Source organism: Schistocerca gregaria, chromosome X (genome assembly GCF_023897955.1).
Source record: "Schistocerca gregaria isolate iqSchGreg1 chromosome X, iqSchGreg1.2, whole genome shotgun sequence".
In the NCBI taxonomy this organism is placed as follows: Eukaryota; Metazoa; Arthropoda; class Insecta; order Orthoptera; family Acrididae; genus Schistocerca; species Schistocerca gregaria.
Window position 1 is genome coordinate 684,694,552 of NC_064931.1, and position 12,668 is coordinate 684,707,219.

Below are 12,668 nucleotides of genomic sequence, written 5' to 3' on the forward strand. Positions count from 1 at the left end.
TCACAGAAATCATCCCACCATTTTCCTGTAGCGATTTAGGGAGATAACGGAAAGCGGAAATCTGGGAAGCCGGACGGGGATTTGAACCGTAGCTCTCTCGAACTGGTGTCCAGTTTACTAACCACTGCGCCACCTCGCTCGATGTGTGGCAAAGACCCATTGCTCGGTCACTCGGCACTACACTTCTCGTCAATTTCTCTGCCTTGAAACACAGAGTTCGGTATAGGTGAAGTTCTTTCCGTCTACCACATTCATGTGTATTGTAAATGTGCTTACAATTTTTTTGGAAAATTGTGGTAAATTCTATGGGACCAAACTGCTGAGGTCATCGGTCCCTAGGCTTACACACTACTTAATCTAACTTAAAGTAACTTAGGCTAAGGCCAACACAAACACCACACCCATGCCCAAGGGAGGACTCGAACCTCTGACGGAGGCAGAGGCACGAATCATGTCAAAGGGCCTAGAACGCATGGCTACCGTGCATGGCTAAATGTGCTTACAATTCAAGGCGTTAATTAAGAGCATTACTTCACAGCAAAACATGTCACATCTTTTATTCAAGTGATCATCTTTCTCACAGGTTATAGTGCTTACATACGTTATTGCTCTAGAGCAAAGATGGCGTCGCTGTTTAAATCTTGCAACCTAGCCACATGTAGATACAGTGAATCCAGTGAGCCCTATTCTCGAGCCTTTTTCAAACCCCCAGAACGGATATCCCAGTCTCGAAAATTTGCGTCTAGAACATATCCGCTAACCTTAATTTCTCAGTTTCATGATAGTGAAGCAAGTGAAGCCCTGACTGTTAATCTTTCTCTCCTTTCATGTGACGTAAATGTCTTAGATGATGTGTCAATGAAGGTTGTCGCTCGTTGTCAATGCAATAAAATCTTCACGCGTTTCTTGCGGCATAAGACCGCCGTATGAGTGGGATGTTTCGGAAAGCCTGCACCCTGCTTCCATTTTCTCTAGACGAAATCACACAGTGATCCTATGTGGCAAGAAACCTGCAAAGATTTGATTTTATCGTAGATGACGCATGTCTTGCAGCATACGGTATCGTTTGTGAAGTGTACTAAAGCTCAACTTCTTCGTTTACCGATAATCCTGGAGTGTAACGAACTTCTTTGTTTTTTCTGGTGAAACACCACCTCACTCAGTCCTCTTCCGTGGTCTTGACAGATACTGTCTAGCAACTTTTCTTCTTCGCTGTCAGTTCATGATGTTTTCATCCTCAGATAATTGTATTTCGTGCATTCATATTCATCGGTGTTGTCTGTGGTATTTTCATGACGGATATTATTACCATTGGTTGCCACTATTTCATTATGAATGCAGCTGCATTGCTTTCCTCTTGCTGCAATGTCTGTGAATCTTATTTTAGTTTGCCGGACGTTGTGGCCGAGCGGTTCTAGGCGCTTCAGTCCGGAACCACTCTGCCACTACGGTCGCAGGTACGAATCCTGCCTCGGGCATGGATGTGGGTGATGTCCTTAGGTTAGTTAGGCTTAAGTAGTTCTAAGTCTAGGGGACTGATGACCTCAGATGTTAAGTCCCATAGAGCTCAGAGCCATTTGAACCATTTCTTATTTTAGTTTGTAATGGGTAACAGAGGTGGTCACCATATTTACACGATTGATTATCACGTGGTTAAATCGACTGTGAGAGTAACGTAACTCCCTGCAAACTCAGTTAAATCAGAAACTAATGACTTAAATTTCGTAGCTGATGTACCACAAAAGGAGGCAACTTTAGACTAGTTTCCCCACCCATGCGGAATGCCAGTCGGGTCTCCTAGATTTCGTTCGGCGACTTCGTCCCGTGATCTTTAATGTGACTAGTGTCGAACACAGCACACGCAGAAAATTCTGAATTGTCTAGCACAGAAATGTTTAAGAGGACTAAAGGTGGCGACAGTTTAATTGAATATGGCAATTTGCTTGCGCCTTTTTATAATGTGATTATTGTTTTCGCAATGACATGAGTTACGATCTGAAGCCGATTGCAACACACGATTTTGACTGCTACCAGCACGGCCTCTTCCACTTGGAAGAAGATTCATTTCGGCAAACACAGCGAGTAACAATTTAATTCACTTCTCTGCCTTAACTATTTCCGAGAGAAGCGTCATCATCCGCCAATTGTTCGAGCTCTCTGCAACTACTACTCCCTTCTTTCCTCTCTGTAGCAGCCCGGACCTCTTCATAGGAGACCCTTTTAAAAAAAAATGAACATATGGCAGTATGTTCATAAATTTTTGATATTTTAAAGCTTAATGTGATAATAATAAAAGAGCAAAAATCGATATAAAAATTAAGAAAAAACGATTAAAAATAAATACAGTAAGGTCAAATACTATAATTATATGCTAAAAATAATGTACACATAAACTTTTCTGCCCGCTCCCAATATGAAAGCATAATCCATAAACGAGTTCTTTGAGCTCGGAATACTGGATGAGAGCCAGTCATAAACACTGGATCAGAACCGTGGTCTCAGAGCTGGTGAATCCAGGTGGCCCAGGCAAGGACTGCCGGGGTTGCAGAGACAACAGTTTGCCAGAGACAGCAGGCTGCAGTGGTACAACTGGGGCAAGGGAAGTTCAGCGTGGAGGGAGCAGTTCCGTTTTTGAAGGTCTCCTCAATGTGATCCCTTGACCAATCCTCCAGCGAGTAGGAGAGTGGGAGTGAAGGCCAAGCTGGCATGAGGGCGAGAGACACAGCTGGTGGGGATCCTGGTGTCCAGCGCGGGGTTGAGATACAGAGGCAAGGGTACGGCACCAATTCCGACTGTGGCTGTGGCTGCGGGCGGTTGCAGTGGTGTGTCACATGGGTGTGCCAGTCTGTGATGTCAAACAGCTGAGGCTCCCTGTGGCTCCTTGGATCCACCTCAGATGCCTGCTGAAAGTGCATGCCCAGATACAGGCATCTCTCATGTACTAGTGCCTGTATTCGGTCATGAGACATAGAAGGTCTAATAGGGTGCTATGTCTGCATGCGTGCAGTATATTAGCCAGACTGACCTCACTGACAGGGATGGATCAATACAAGGAGGCTGTGCAGTGCTTCATTGGTATATGATATCTGAAAGGCCTATCGCATCTGTGTTTTGAATGTACAGACCATCTCCTCAGCCTCCACGTTGGAGATAGGTTGAAAGAGAGTGGCGATCAGATGTTCAATGCTCTTATCGCGGCAGAATGCCTGGAAATGTATGGACCAGCAGCCACACATATATCCCTGAAGCGGCCTGGCAAAATCAACATGGACCCTCTACCAAAGGTGGGCAGGTTGGGGGCACGGCGAGAAACATCGTTCAGGGGCCACCTGTTGAAGGAGCAGGTATAACAGGAGTGTCACATTCATTCAATGTCCGCAACTATGTCAGGCTAGTAGACATGCACTAGGCCAATGCCTTCATGTGCATCATCCTCTAATATTAAGTATGTAGCAGCTGCATCCAGGGCGAGAGCAGGGTCAAAATGACGACCAGCCTTTCAGAGTCCTGTGTGGTCAACACTAAAATGCTCTTCATGACATTAACGCGACACGAAATAACTGTGAAAGACCAGGCCAGTCTCGCTGGAGACATCCTTTTGCTACCATTCCAGACAAAACCCTCTCCAGCACCGAGCCGTCGGACAACGCAGTGGCTACCTCACATTAGTTCAGTGGATATTCGTCCAAGATTTGTTACAGATGTTGCTGCACAGTAAAAGAAACTCGTTTCTGGTGACCAAAGTCTGCTTCATGCCCAAGAGGGAGTCAGAGTAGGGTGTCATTGTAGACGTGTTGGGTTGTGGTGCCAAAGTGGATTTCATAGCGATACCTGCTTTAAAAACAACGCCTAGCACTGTAAATTCTGCGGCGTGTTTTCTGGGACCTTATCACGATGACTGACGAATGAAATTAGAGGTTTGTGTTCAGTCAAGAGGTGTAATCTGCTACCATACAAATACACATGAAATTCCTTGACCCCATAAATTATAGTCAAAGCCTCCGCAGTTTGTGAATTGTTAAGCTGCATCACAGTCTATCTTTTGGAGGTGAAGTTGACTTGCTGTACAGAGCGGCCCAACAACACCACAATTCCTTACTGGGAACCATCCATCAATAGTGTCCACGTCAGACCAAGCGTATGTGGCATCAGGCATATGGCCGCCTCGAGACAGTTCTTAAGTTGTTGAAAATCCTGTTGACAGGCGACTGATCACACAAATTTGACTCCCTTCTGATTCAGTTGATTTAGGGGGCGTGCAATTTGTGCCACGTAGGGAAGACATTTGGCATAGTACATGATGTTACCAGGAACACCTGTGACTGTTTGAGGTTAGAAGGGGTCAGCGTATTATTGATCATCCTGATGTGGTCACGTGTGGGCGTGATACCCCTGTGAATAAGAATATACTCTCATATTTTGCGAGGCAAAGGTGTCACTGTGTGCGAAGGATAGCAAAACCTTTCCAATTACACGGCTGAAACTGCACTTTGGGGTTTCTCATCCAAGTATATCATATGTCTAGTTTTAGCCACAGCTCAATCAGTTTACATCCACAAACACCACTCCCCTCCCAATGACTTCTACCTTAACATTTTTACAAATTTCTTATCCAGCTAACATATTGTGTAATACTAGTCAGTCTCCTTAGGTGTGGGGAGAGCGTGGCTGAAAGTTCTGCGACAGCTCCAGGTTCGATTTCTGCCTGGGTTGGAGATTTTCGCCACTTGGAGACTGGGTGTTCTGGTGTACTTATTACCATTTCATCATCATTGACACCCAGGTCGTAGAAGTGGCGTCAACTAAAAGGACTTGCACCAGGTGGGTGAACACCGCGAAAGGGGACTCCTGGCTAAATATGTCATAAGCACATTTCATTTCAGTTTGCAAATGATCTTGGATTAAGCATCTACTGCAAATAACTATGGAAACACAGCCTCTTAAGCATCCAACAGAAAGCCTACAAGAAGCTATAATTACTAACCACCGAACTCCGGACTACATTCCTTTGCCATCCTCCACTTATACAAAGTGTAATTACAAAGTGTAACATGGATTTCCCATCAGCAAAATTTCTGCCATTCACTCCAAATCCTCGAACGGTATCTCCACCGCGGTGAATTCTGTATCTACTCCTGGAGAACGTTACCTGCCATCATGTGTAGTGCCAACAGTGAAGTACAGAGGAGATGGTGTTATGGTATGGATTTTTTCTGTGGTTAGTGTGTGGTCCCCTTATTGCGCTTAAGAAAACTCTAAATGCTGGAGAATAGTAACATACACTGCAGCATTGTGTATAGTTTACAGACGAGGAACAGCAAGGAGACGATGATTGGATCAGCATGACAATTCACCATCTCATAAGGCAGCATCTGTGAGGCAATTATATGTGGACATTAACTTTCCAAAAATGGACTGGGTTGCTCAGAATCCAGATTCGAACCTAACAGAATACCTTTGGAGGGAGCAAGAACGTTAACTTTGCTCAAGACACCGACGTCCAATATAAGTACCATCTCTGGTCTCGGCTTTTGAGAGTGAACGGGCTGGCATTCCTCCACAGATATTCAGACACCACACTGAAAGTGTCCCCAGCACAGTTGAAGCAATTATAAAGGCGAAGGGTAGACACATCCCACATTAATGTCTAATAGGTGTCGCCGGCCGCGCGGTTCTAGGCACTTCAGTCCGGAACCGCGTGACTGCTACGGACGCAGGTTCGAATCCTGCCTCCGGCATGGATGTGTGTGATGTCCTTAGGTTAGTTAGGTTTAAGTAGTTCTAAGTTCTAGGGGACTGATGACCTCAGATGTCGAGTCCCATAGTGCTCAGAGCCATTCTAATAGGTGTCTGGATAGTTTCGATTGTTGTTGTTGTGGTCTTCAGTCCGGAGACTGGTTTGATGCAGCTCTCCATACTACTCTATCCTGTGCAAGCTTCTTCATCTCCCAGTACCTACTGCAACCTACATCTTTCTGAATCTGTTTAGTGTATTCATCTCATGGTCTCCCTCTACGATATTTACTCTCCACGCTGCCCTCCAATACTAAATTTGTGATCCCTTGATGCCTCGGAATATGCCCCACCAGCCGATCCCTCCTTCTAGTCAAGTTGTGCCACAAATTTCTCTTCTCTCCAATTCTATTCAATACCTCCTCATTATTTATGTGATCTACCCATCTAATCTTCAGCATTCTTCTGTAGCACCACATTTCGAAAGCTTCTATTCTCTTCTACTCTAAACTATTTATCGTCCACGTTTCGCTTCCATACACTCCACACACATACTTTCAGAAACGACTTCTTGACATTTAAACCTATACTCGATGTTAACAAATTTCTCTTCTTCAGAAACGCTTTCCTTGCCATTGCCAGTCTACATTTTATATCCTCTCTACTTCGACCGTCTTCAGTTATTTTGCGCCCCAAATAGCAAAACTCCTTTACTACTTTAAGTGTCTCATTTCCTAATCTAATTCTGGCAGCATCTCCCGATTCAATTCGACTACATTCCATTATCCTCGTTTTGCTTTTGTTGATGTTCATCTTATATCCTCCTTTCAAGACACTGTCCATTCCGTTCAACTGCTCTTCCAGGTCCTTTGCTATCTCTGACAGAATTACAATGTCATCGGCGAACCTCAGTGTTTTTATTTCTTCTCCATGGATTTTAATTCCTACTCCGAATTTTTCATTTGTTTCCTTTAATGCTTGCTCAATATACAGATTGAATAACATCGGGGAGAGGCTATAACCCTGTCTCACTCCCTTCCCAAACACTGCTTCCCTTTCATGCCCCCTCGACTCTTATAACTGCCATCTGGTTTCTGTACAAATTGTAAATAGCCTTTCGGTCCCTGTATTTTACCGCTGCCATCCTAAGAATTTGAAAGAGAGTGCAGATTGAAAATCTCATTCTGGAAACATCCCCCAGGCTGTGGCTAAGCCATGTTGCCGCTGTATCCTTTCTTTCAGGAGTGCTAGTTCTGCAAGTTTCGCAGGAGAGCTTCTGTAAAGTTTGGAAGGTAGGAGATGAGATACTGGCAGAAGTAGAGCTGTGAGGACGGGGCGTGAGTCGTGCTTCGGTAGCTCAGCTGGTAGAGCACTTGCCCGTGAAAGGTAAAGGTCCCGAGTTCGAGTCTCGGTCAGGCACACAGTTTTAATCTGCCAGGAAGTTTCAGCTTTCTCCAAGTCTACAAATGCTAGAAGCGTAGGTTTGTCTTTCCTTAATCTATTTTCTAAGATAGGTCGTAAGGTCAGTATTGCCTCACGTGTTCCAATATTTCTACGGAATCCAAACTGATCTTCCCCGAGGTCGGTTTCTACCAGTTTTTCCAGTCCTCTGTTTCGATTAGATAATGTAAATAACAATTGCCGTAGCTTACACCAGCAATGGATGGTCACATGGCTACCTGGTACTAGTTTTACACCATCTGCAGCACCTCAGGGAGACCAATTTGCTCTTTTACTGGTATGACTAACAGTTTGCCCCGTGAGACTTCCACAAGGACCATTCTGTAATCTGGATGGTGCGTAGCATCAGATCAGAGCTGGAACTGCTGGATGCAGCTACTGATGACCGCTAGCGTGTTAGGAGCTACCGCTTTCGAATCCTCTGACTCTGTACTTCTCTCGCTCCTTGAAACAGAGAGAGAGAGAGAGAGTGCTGAATGTAGCTTTGGTTGTCTGTACCTATTCGTTCGTGAGATGTTCCGATGCGTGCGGGCCAAGGTGAGCCTTTCGTGGGGTGGCCCGGGGGCTGTGGGTGATGGGCAGCGGCGGGTGAGCAGGTCACGCAGCAGGGCGGTAACTGTTCCGGTAACGGTGCCCCCTCCAACTTTCCCTGACCGCAGCGTCCCAGGCGGCTGGCGCAGGCCGCAGCAGTGGGCGCCGCGTCCCACCACGTGTTCCCGGGCTCCTGTGCTCCCGCGCTCCTGCCGCAGCTGCCGCCGCCTCCGCGCTCTCTCGGCTCGCCCCAGACACACACAGGTAAGCGCCAGCTGACACACTGTTTACGCCTCGCGCGACCTGCCAACCTCAGTACAGTGCGTAGTATTTCAATTCTCACAGAAAGGAAGGCTTTCTGTGTCATTAGTCCAGCAGCCTTTTCGTACTAATATGGATGCAGATTTTGTTCCTGATTACCGAAAACTGAGTGAACGCATTTTCAGAATCAGTGTCCATTGCCATTCAATTTTCGAATCGAGTAGCATCCGCAGTATGGCACCGGTATGGTTTAAAGTAGGTCATACCGCAGTATTCGTACAGGTGATTTTCAATGCATATTTCACGAGCCAAATCATGATTTTCAACGATCGTTTATTTACGTTATGTGTTTTGTAGCTGATCTTCTATACGAGGTTTTTACTCACAAAATCTCGCTCTTAAAACTAACAAAAAAAAAAAGGTTCAAATGACTCTGAGCACTATGGGACTTAACATCTGTGCTCATCAGTCCCCTACAACTTGGAACTACTTAAACCTAACTAACGTAAGGACATCCACTCATCCATGCCCGAGGCAGGATTTGAACCTGCGACCGTAGCGGTCGCGCGGTTCCAGACTGAAGAGCCTAGAACCGCTCGGCCACACTGGCCGGCTAAAACTAACAGTTATAATGAATGATTCCTACTTTATCATATTAGAATTATTGAAATTTGTTAATTAAATACGGCATGAAAAATACTTCTTCTTTAAACCCCTGGTGCGACGTAAGAGAGGTCCTGAACGACCTACCTCATCGGCTTAAATAAATAAAACAATTTAACAATGAAATGAAACGCTGTGTGGCTATCGTCTCCCGTCGGCTAGACCAGTCATTTGTACAAGACATTTCAGCTGACTCCACTGCGGCGAATCGTGTGTAGATGAGGATACAGACAACACAGCACCGAGTCTCCGAGCAGGAAATTTTCGATCCAGCCGAGAATCGAACCAGGACGCCTCACATTGCATTCTGCCATGCTGGGCGGACAGTGTCAAAATACGCTGATCATACAATAAGGGCTTTCTCGAGCGGATGTCTTAGTCGCTGGTGAGACTGTCGGGTTGTATGGTCGTCGTCCAATAAACTTTTCCGTCCAGACGTCTCAGTGGGACTGCTTGTTCCAAGAAAGACTAAGCGGAATCAACAGTCCCTCTCAAGATCTCCAGCGCAGCTCTGGACGAAACGTTACGAGCTGAAGTTTCATGACCCACGATCGTGCAACCCGGAAGACTCACCACCAGCTGACAACACACTGCCAAATTAATATCTATTATGTAACATATAGGAAAATATTTATTATTTGTGTCTTTAATGTAGGGTGCATCATACTTAATACGGAAAAATGATATGCGTGAAAGTGTATGACTAAAAAGAACCAAAGCAAGCAAAGGACCACGATCTGCCCCTGATGCATCAATAGATATCGAACGACCTCCGTGTCATCCTCTGCCAACGGTGTCATTGGATGTGGTAGGGGGGGGGGGGGGGACGAGGAATCACCACACCGCACTCCCGGCCGTTGTTGACGTTGACGTTTGACGTTCTTGACCGTGGAGCCCCTACTTCACAGTCAAGTAGCTTCAGGAGAGTGAGTCTACCCCGTACCAGTCCTCTCACCAAGGAAGTGCAGGGATTCCAATCAGGGTCCTCCGCATAGCAGCCGAACACGCTGATCACTGAGCTACGGAGGCAGACGAAAGTGTATAACAGATGCAAAAAGTCTCAGTAAGCGAGGCGTTTGTCAGGTAATTCCGAACGTGATGATACGAGCTGTCGCTCACTTCACTATGAAATATTGTCCTAATTAGTACTAATGTATTTGAAATGAAATTTAATTGGTCTTAAGTTTCACCCATGGGAATGTGGTACATGCATGATGAGGCTCCAGGACATTTTACAGCTTATGCAAGATGACATATAACGCGAAAATATCGTCCAAGATGGAATATATACAAGCAGGGCTTGTACCTTGTCCTCAAAGATCATGTGACCTTAGTCCTCTGGATATTTGTCTGGAGTTGTATTTAAAGTGGAGTGTACAGTGCTCCCATTGATATGGTTGAAGAATTGTAGTAGTTAAATGTACAGTCTTGTCTAGATTTATGACATGATCCAGCAATTCAAAGAATTCGCTACTCACTGCAGAGCCATGTGTAGCACTGCATCCGAATTAGAGGACGACACGTGGATCTTCTCCTTAGACAGGTATCGGCGTATGTAAATCAAAACATGTAAAGTGTGGAAGCATTATTTTACTTTTCGTTGAGGTAGACCATGGGTGAAATCTGAGCACAATTAGCTGGGGCTTAGTCGAAAGCTTACATTAGTACTAAGACAATATTTCTTATTGAAGTCAGTGGCAGATCACAACCACATACCCGCAATTATGTCACAGATAATGGATCCGTGTTTACCGAAACGTTTTTGTTTCTACGAGGGTTATTCGGGAAGTAAGGAACGATCGGTCACGAAATGTAAACCACAGTGAAAATCCGATGAAGTTTTGCACAGGTTTGTTGGGCACTGTCTCTAGTATGCCTGTCGATCGCATTACGTGGCTCTTTTTAGTTCTGAGCCCACAGGGAGCGCATAAAGATGCCTAGAACAATAGTGTCTTCCGCCAAGTACGAGGGCCTGGTCAGAAATCTCGCCTGAAGCTATGCCCCAGCATTACATAACTGTCGTGCTGTTTCTTCTTCAAGACAACTCTCAGCCGCATTCTGCAGGGGCAATGAAGATGATCCTGCATCGATATCAACTGGAAATGTTTGATTACCCACAATACAGTCCGTAATTGTCTCCCTCAGTTTCATCTCTGCTCACATGAACCGCTGGATATGAAGCCAACATTTTGGTACAGACAACGAGATGTAGGTCAGCGTAGAGAATTGGCGGAAAGCACTGGCGGCTGCCTTCTATAACGAAGGTATTGGAAAGTTGGTACAACGCTACGACAAACGACTCAGTCGGATCGGCGACTATGGAGATAAGTAGCTCGAAGTTGTAGCTAACTGTTGCAAATAAAACAGTTTTGATTTTCACTGTGGTTTCCATTTCGCGACCTATCGTTCCTTACTTTCCGAATAGCCCTCGTATTAGCACATACTTTCACTCAGCCGGCCGGGGTGGCCGAGCGGTTCTAGGCGCTACAGTCTGGAACCGCCCGACCGCTACGGTAGCAGGCTCTAATCCTGCCTCGGGCATGGATGTGTGTGACGTCCTTAGGTTAGTTAGGTTTAAGTAGTTCTAAGTTCTAGGGGACTGATGACCTCAGAAGTTAAGTCCTATAGTGCTCAGAGCCATTTGAGCCATCCTTTCACTCATGCACAGTTTTGCTATTAATTGTGGTGCAGCCTATATAACACTGATTATCTAATTGGCATGATTATTACGATGGTGTGCTGAAACACAAAGCCTTAGAATTTTTTACGTGAAAACTCCTAAAGCTTATTAAATAAAACAAACGTTATTAACATTCTACATCTTTTTTCTTCGTGTCTACATATTTATTTCTCGACATAGCCACTCTGGTGAGGAATACATGTCTCCCAATCGACTTTGTTGATACCGTCATTGTAGAAATTTTGGCTTTGTTGATGGAGCCACTGCCTCATCTCTGCTTGTACCGCTTCATGTCTGTCAAAGTGAAGCCCTGGAAGGCGTTTTTTAAGTTATGGAAAAAGATGAAAATCGGATGGGACCACGTCGGAACTATATGGAGGATGATCGATGACCGTGAAACCAAGGCGTCCGATTGTTACAGATGTCGCAGCGCTCCTGTGTGGTCTGGCATTGTCTTGCTGAAGGAGAGGTACTCCATGTGCTGACACATTTTTCGAATCCGAAATTCGATTACAGCACGCTGTTTTATACGCACCGATATACTTACGTTACACACCGCCATGTTACAAACTACAAATCGGAGCTCTCAAGCGACAGAGGGCTGCAGCCCGGCGCACTGGGTTCGCTGTTATCGAAGATTCTCCATAGAGTACCCACTTGGCCCCATCCGATTTTCATCTGTTTCCAAAACTTAAAGAACTCCTTCGAGGACTTCACTTTGATAGTGATGAATCGGTGCAAGCAGAGGAGAGGTTGTGACTCCATCAACAAAGTCAAACATTGTGTAGTGACGGTATCAACAAACTGGTCTGTCATCGGGAGAAATGTGTTCGTCGCCATGGTGGCTATGTTGAGAAATAAATATGTAGACTTGAAGAATAAATGTGCAGAATGTTAATAAAGGCCGGCCGCTGTGGCCGAGCGTTTCTAGGCGCTTCAATTCGGAGCCGCGCTGCTGTTACGGTTACAGGTTCGAATCCTGCCTCGGGGATGGATGTGTGTGTGTGATATCCTTAGGTTAGTTAAGTTTAAGTAGTTCTCAGTCTAGGGGACTGATGACCTCAGATGTTAAGTCCCATAGTGCTTAGAGCCATTTGAACCATTTTATGTTAATAACGTTCGTTTTATTTAAAGGGTTTTACGAGTGTTCACCTAAAAACTTCGGAGGCATTACTTTTCAGCACGTTCTCGTAATTCTCTGAGTTCCGGATCGTGATCATTTCACGAGATGTGCATGGAAGCAAGTAATATGTTGCTTGACTCTTCTTGGTCATACGATCTCGGAAGTGTACGAGTAATCTTCTTCGTGATACACGACGCCTCACATGCAGCCTCTTCA

General features: G+C 45.3%; 1 protein-coding gene across 1 annotated transcript in view; it reads left to right on the plus strand.

Annotated features, from left to right (window-relative positions):
• The first annotated feature begins 7,871 nt into the window (after positions 1-7,871).
• The window catches only part of LOC126299069 (serine proteinase stubble-like), a 318,959-nt gene continuing 314,162 nt past the window's right edge, over positions 7,872-12,668 (plus strand). Inside the window, exon 1 of the mRNA XM_049990738.1 lies at positions 7,872-7,989. The gene's annotated coding sequence lies outside the window, so the exon portion shown is untranslated. The remainder of the gene's footprint in view (positions 7,990-12,668) is intronic.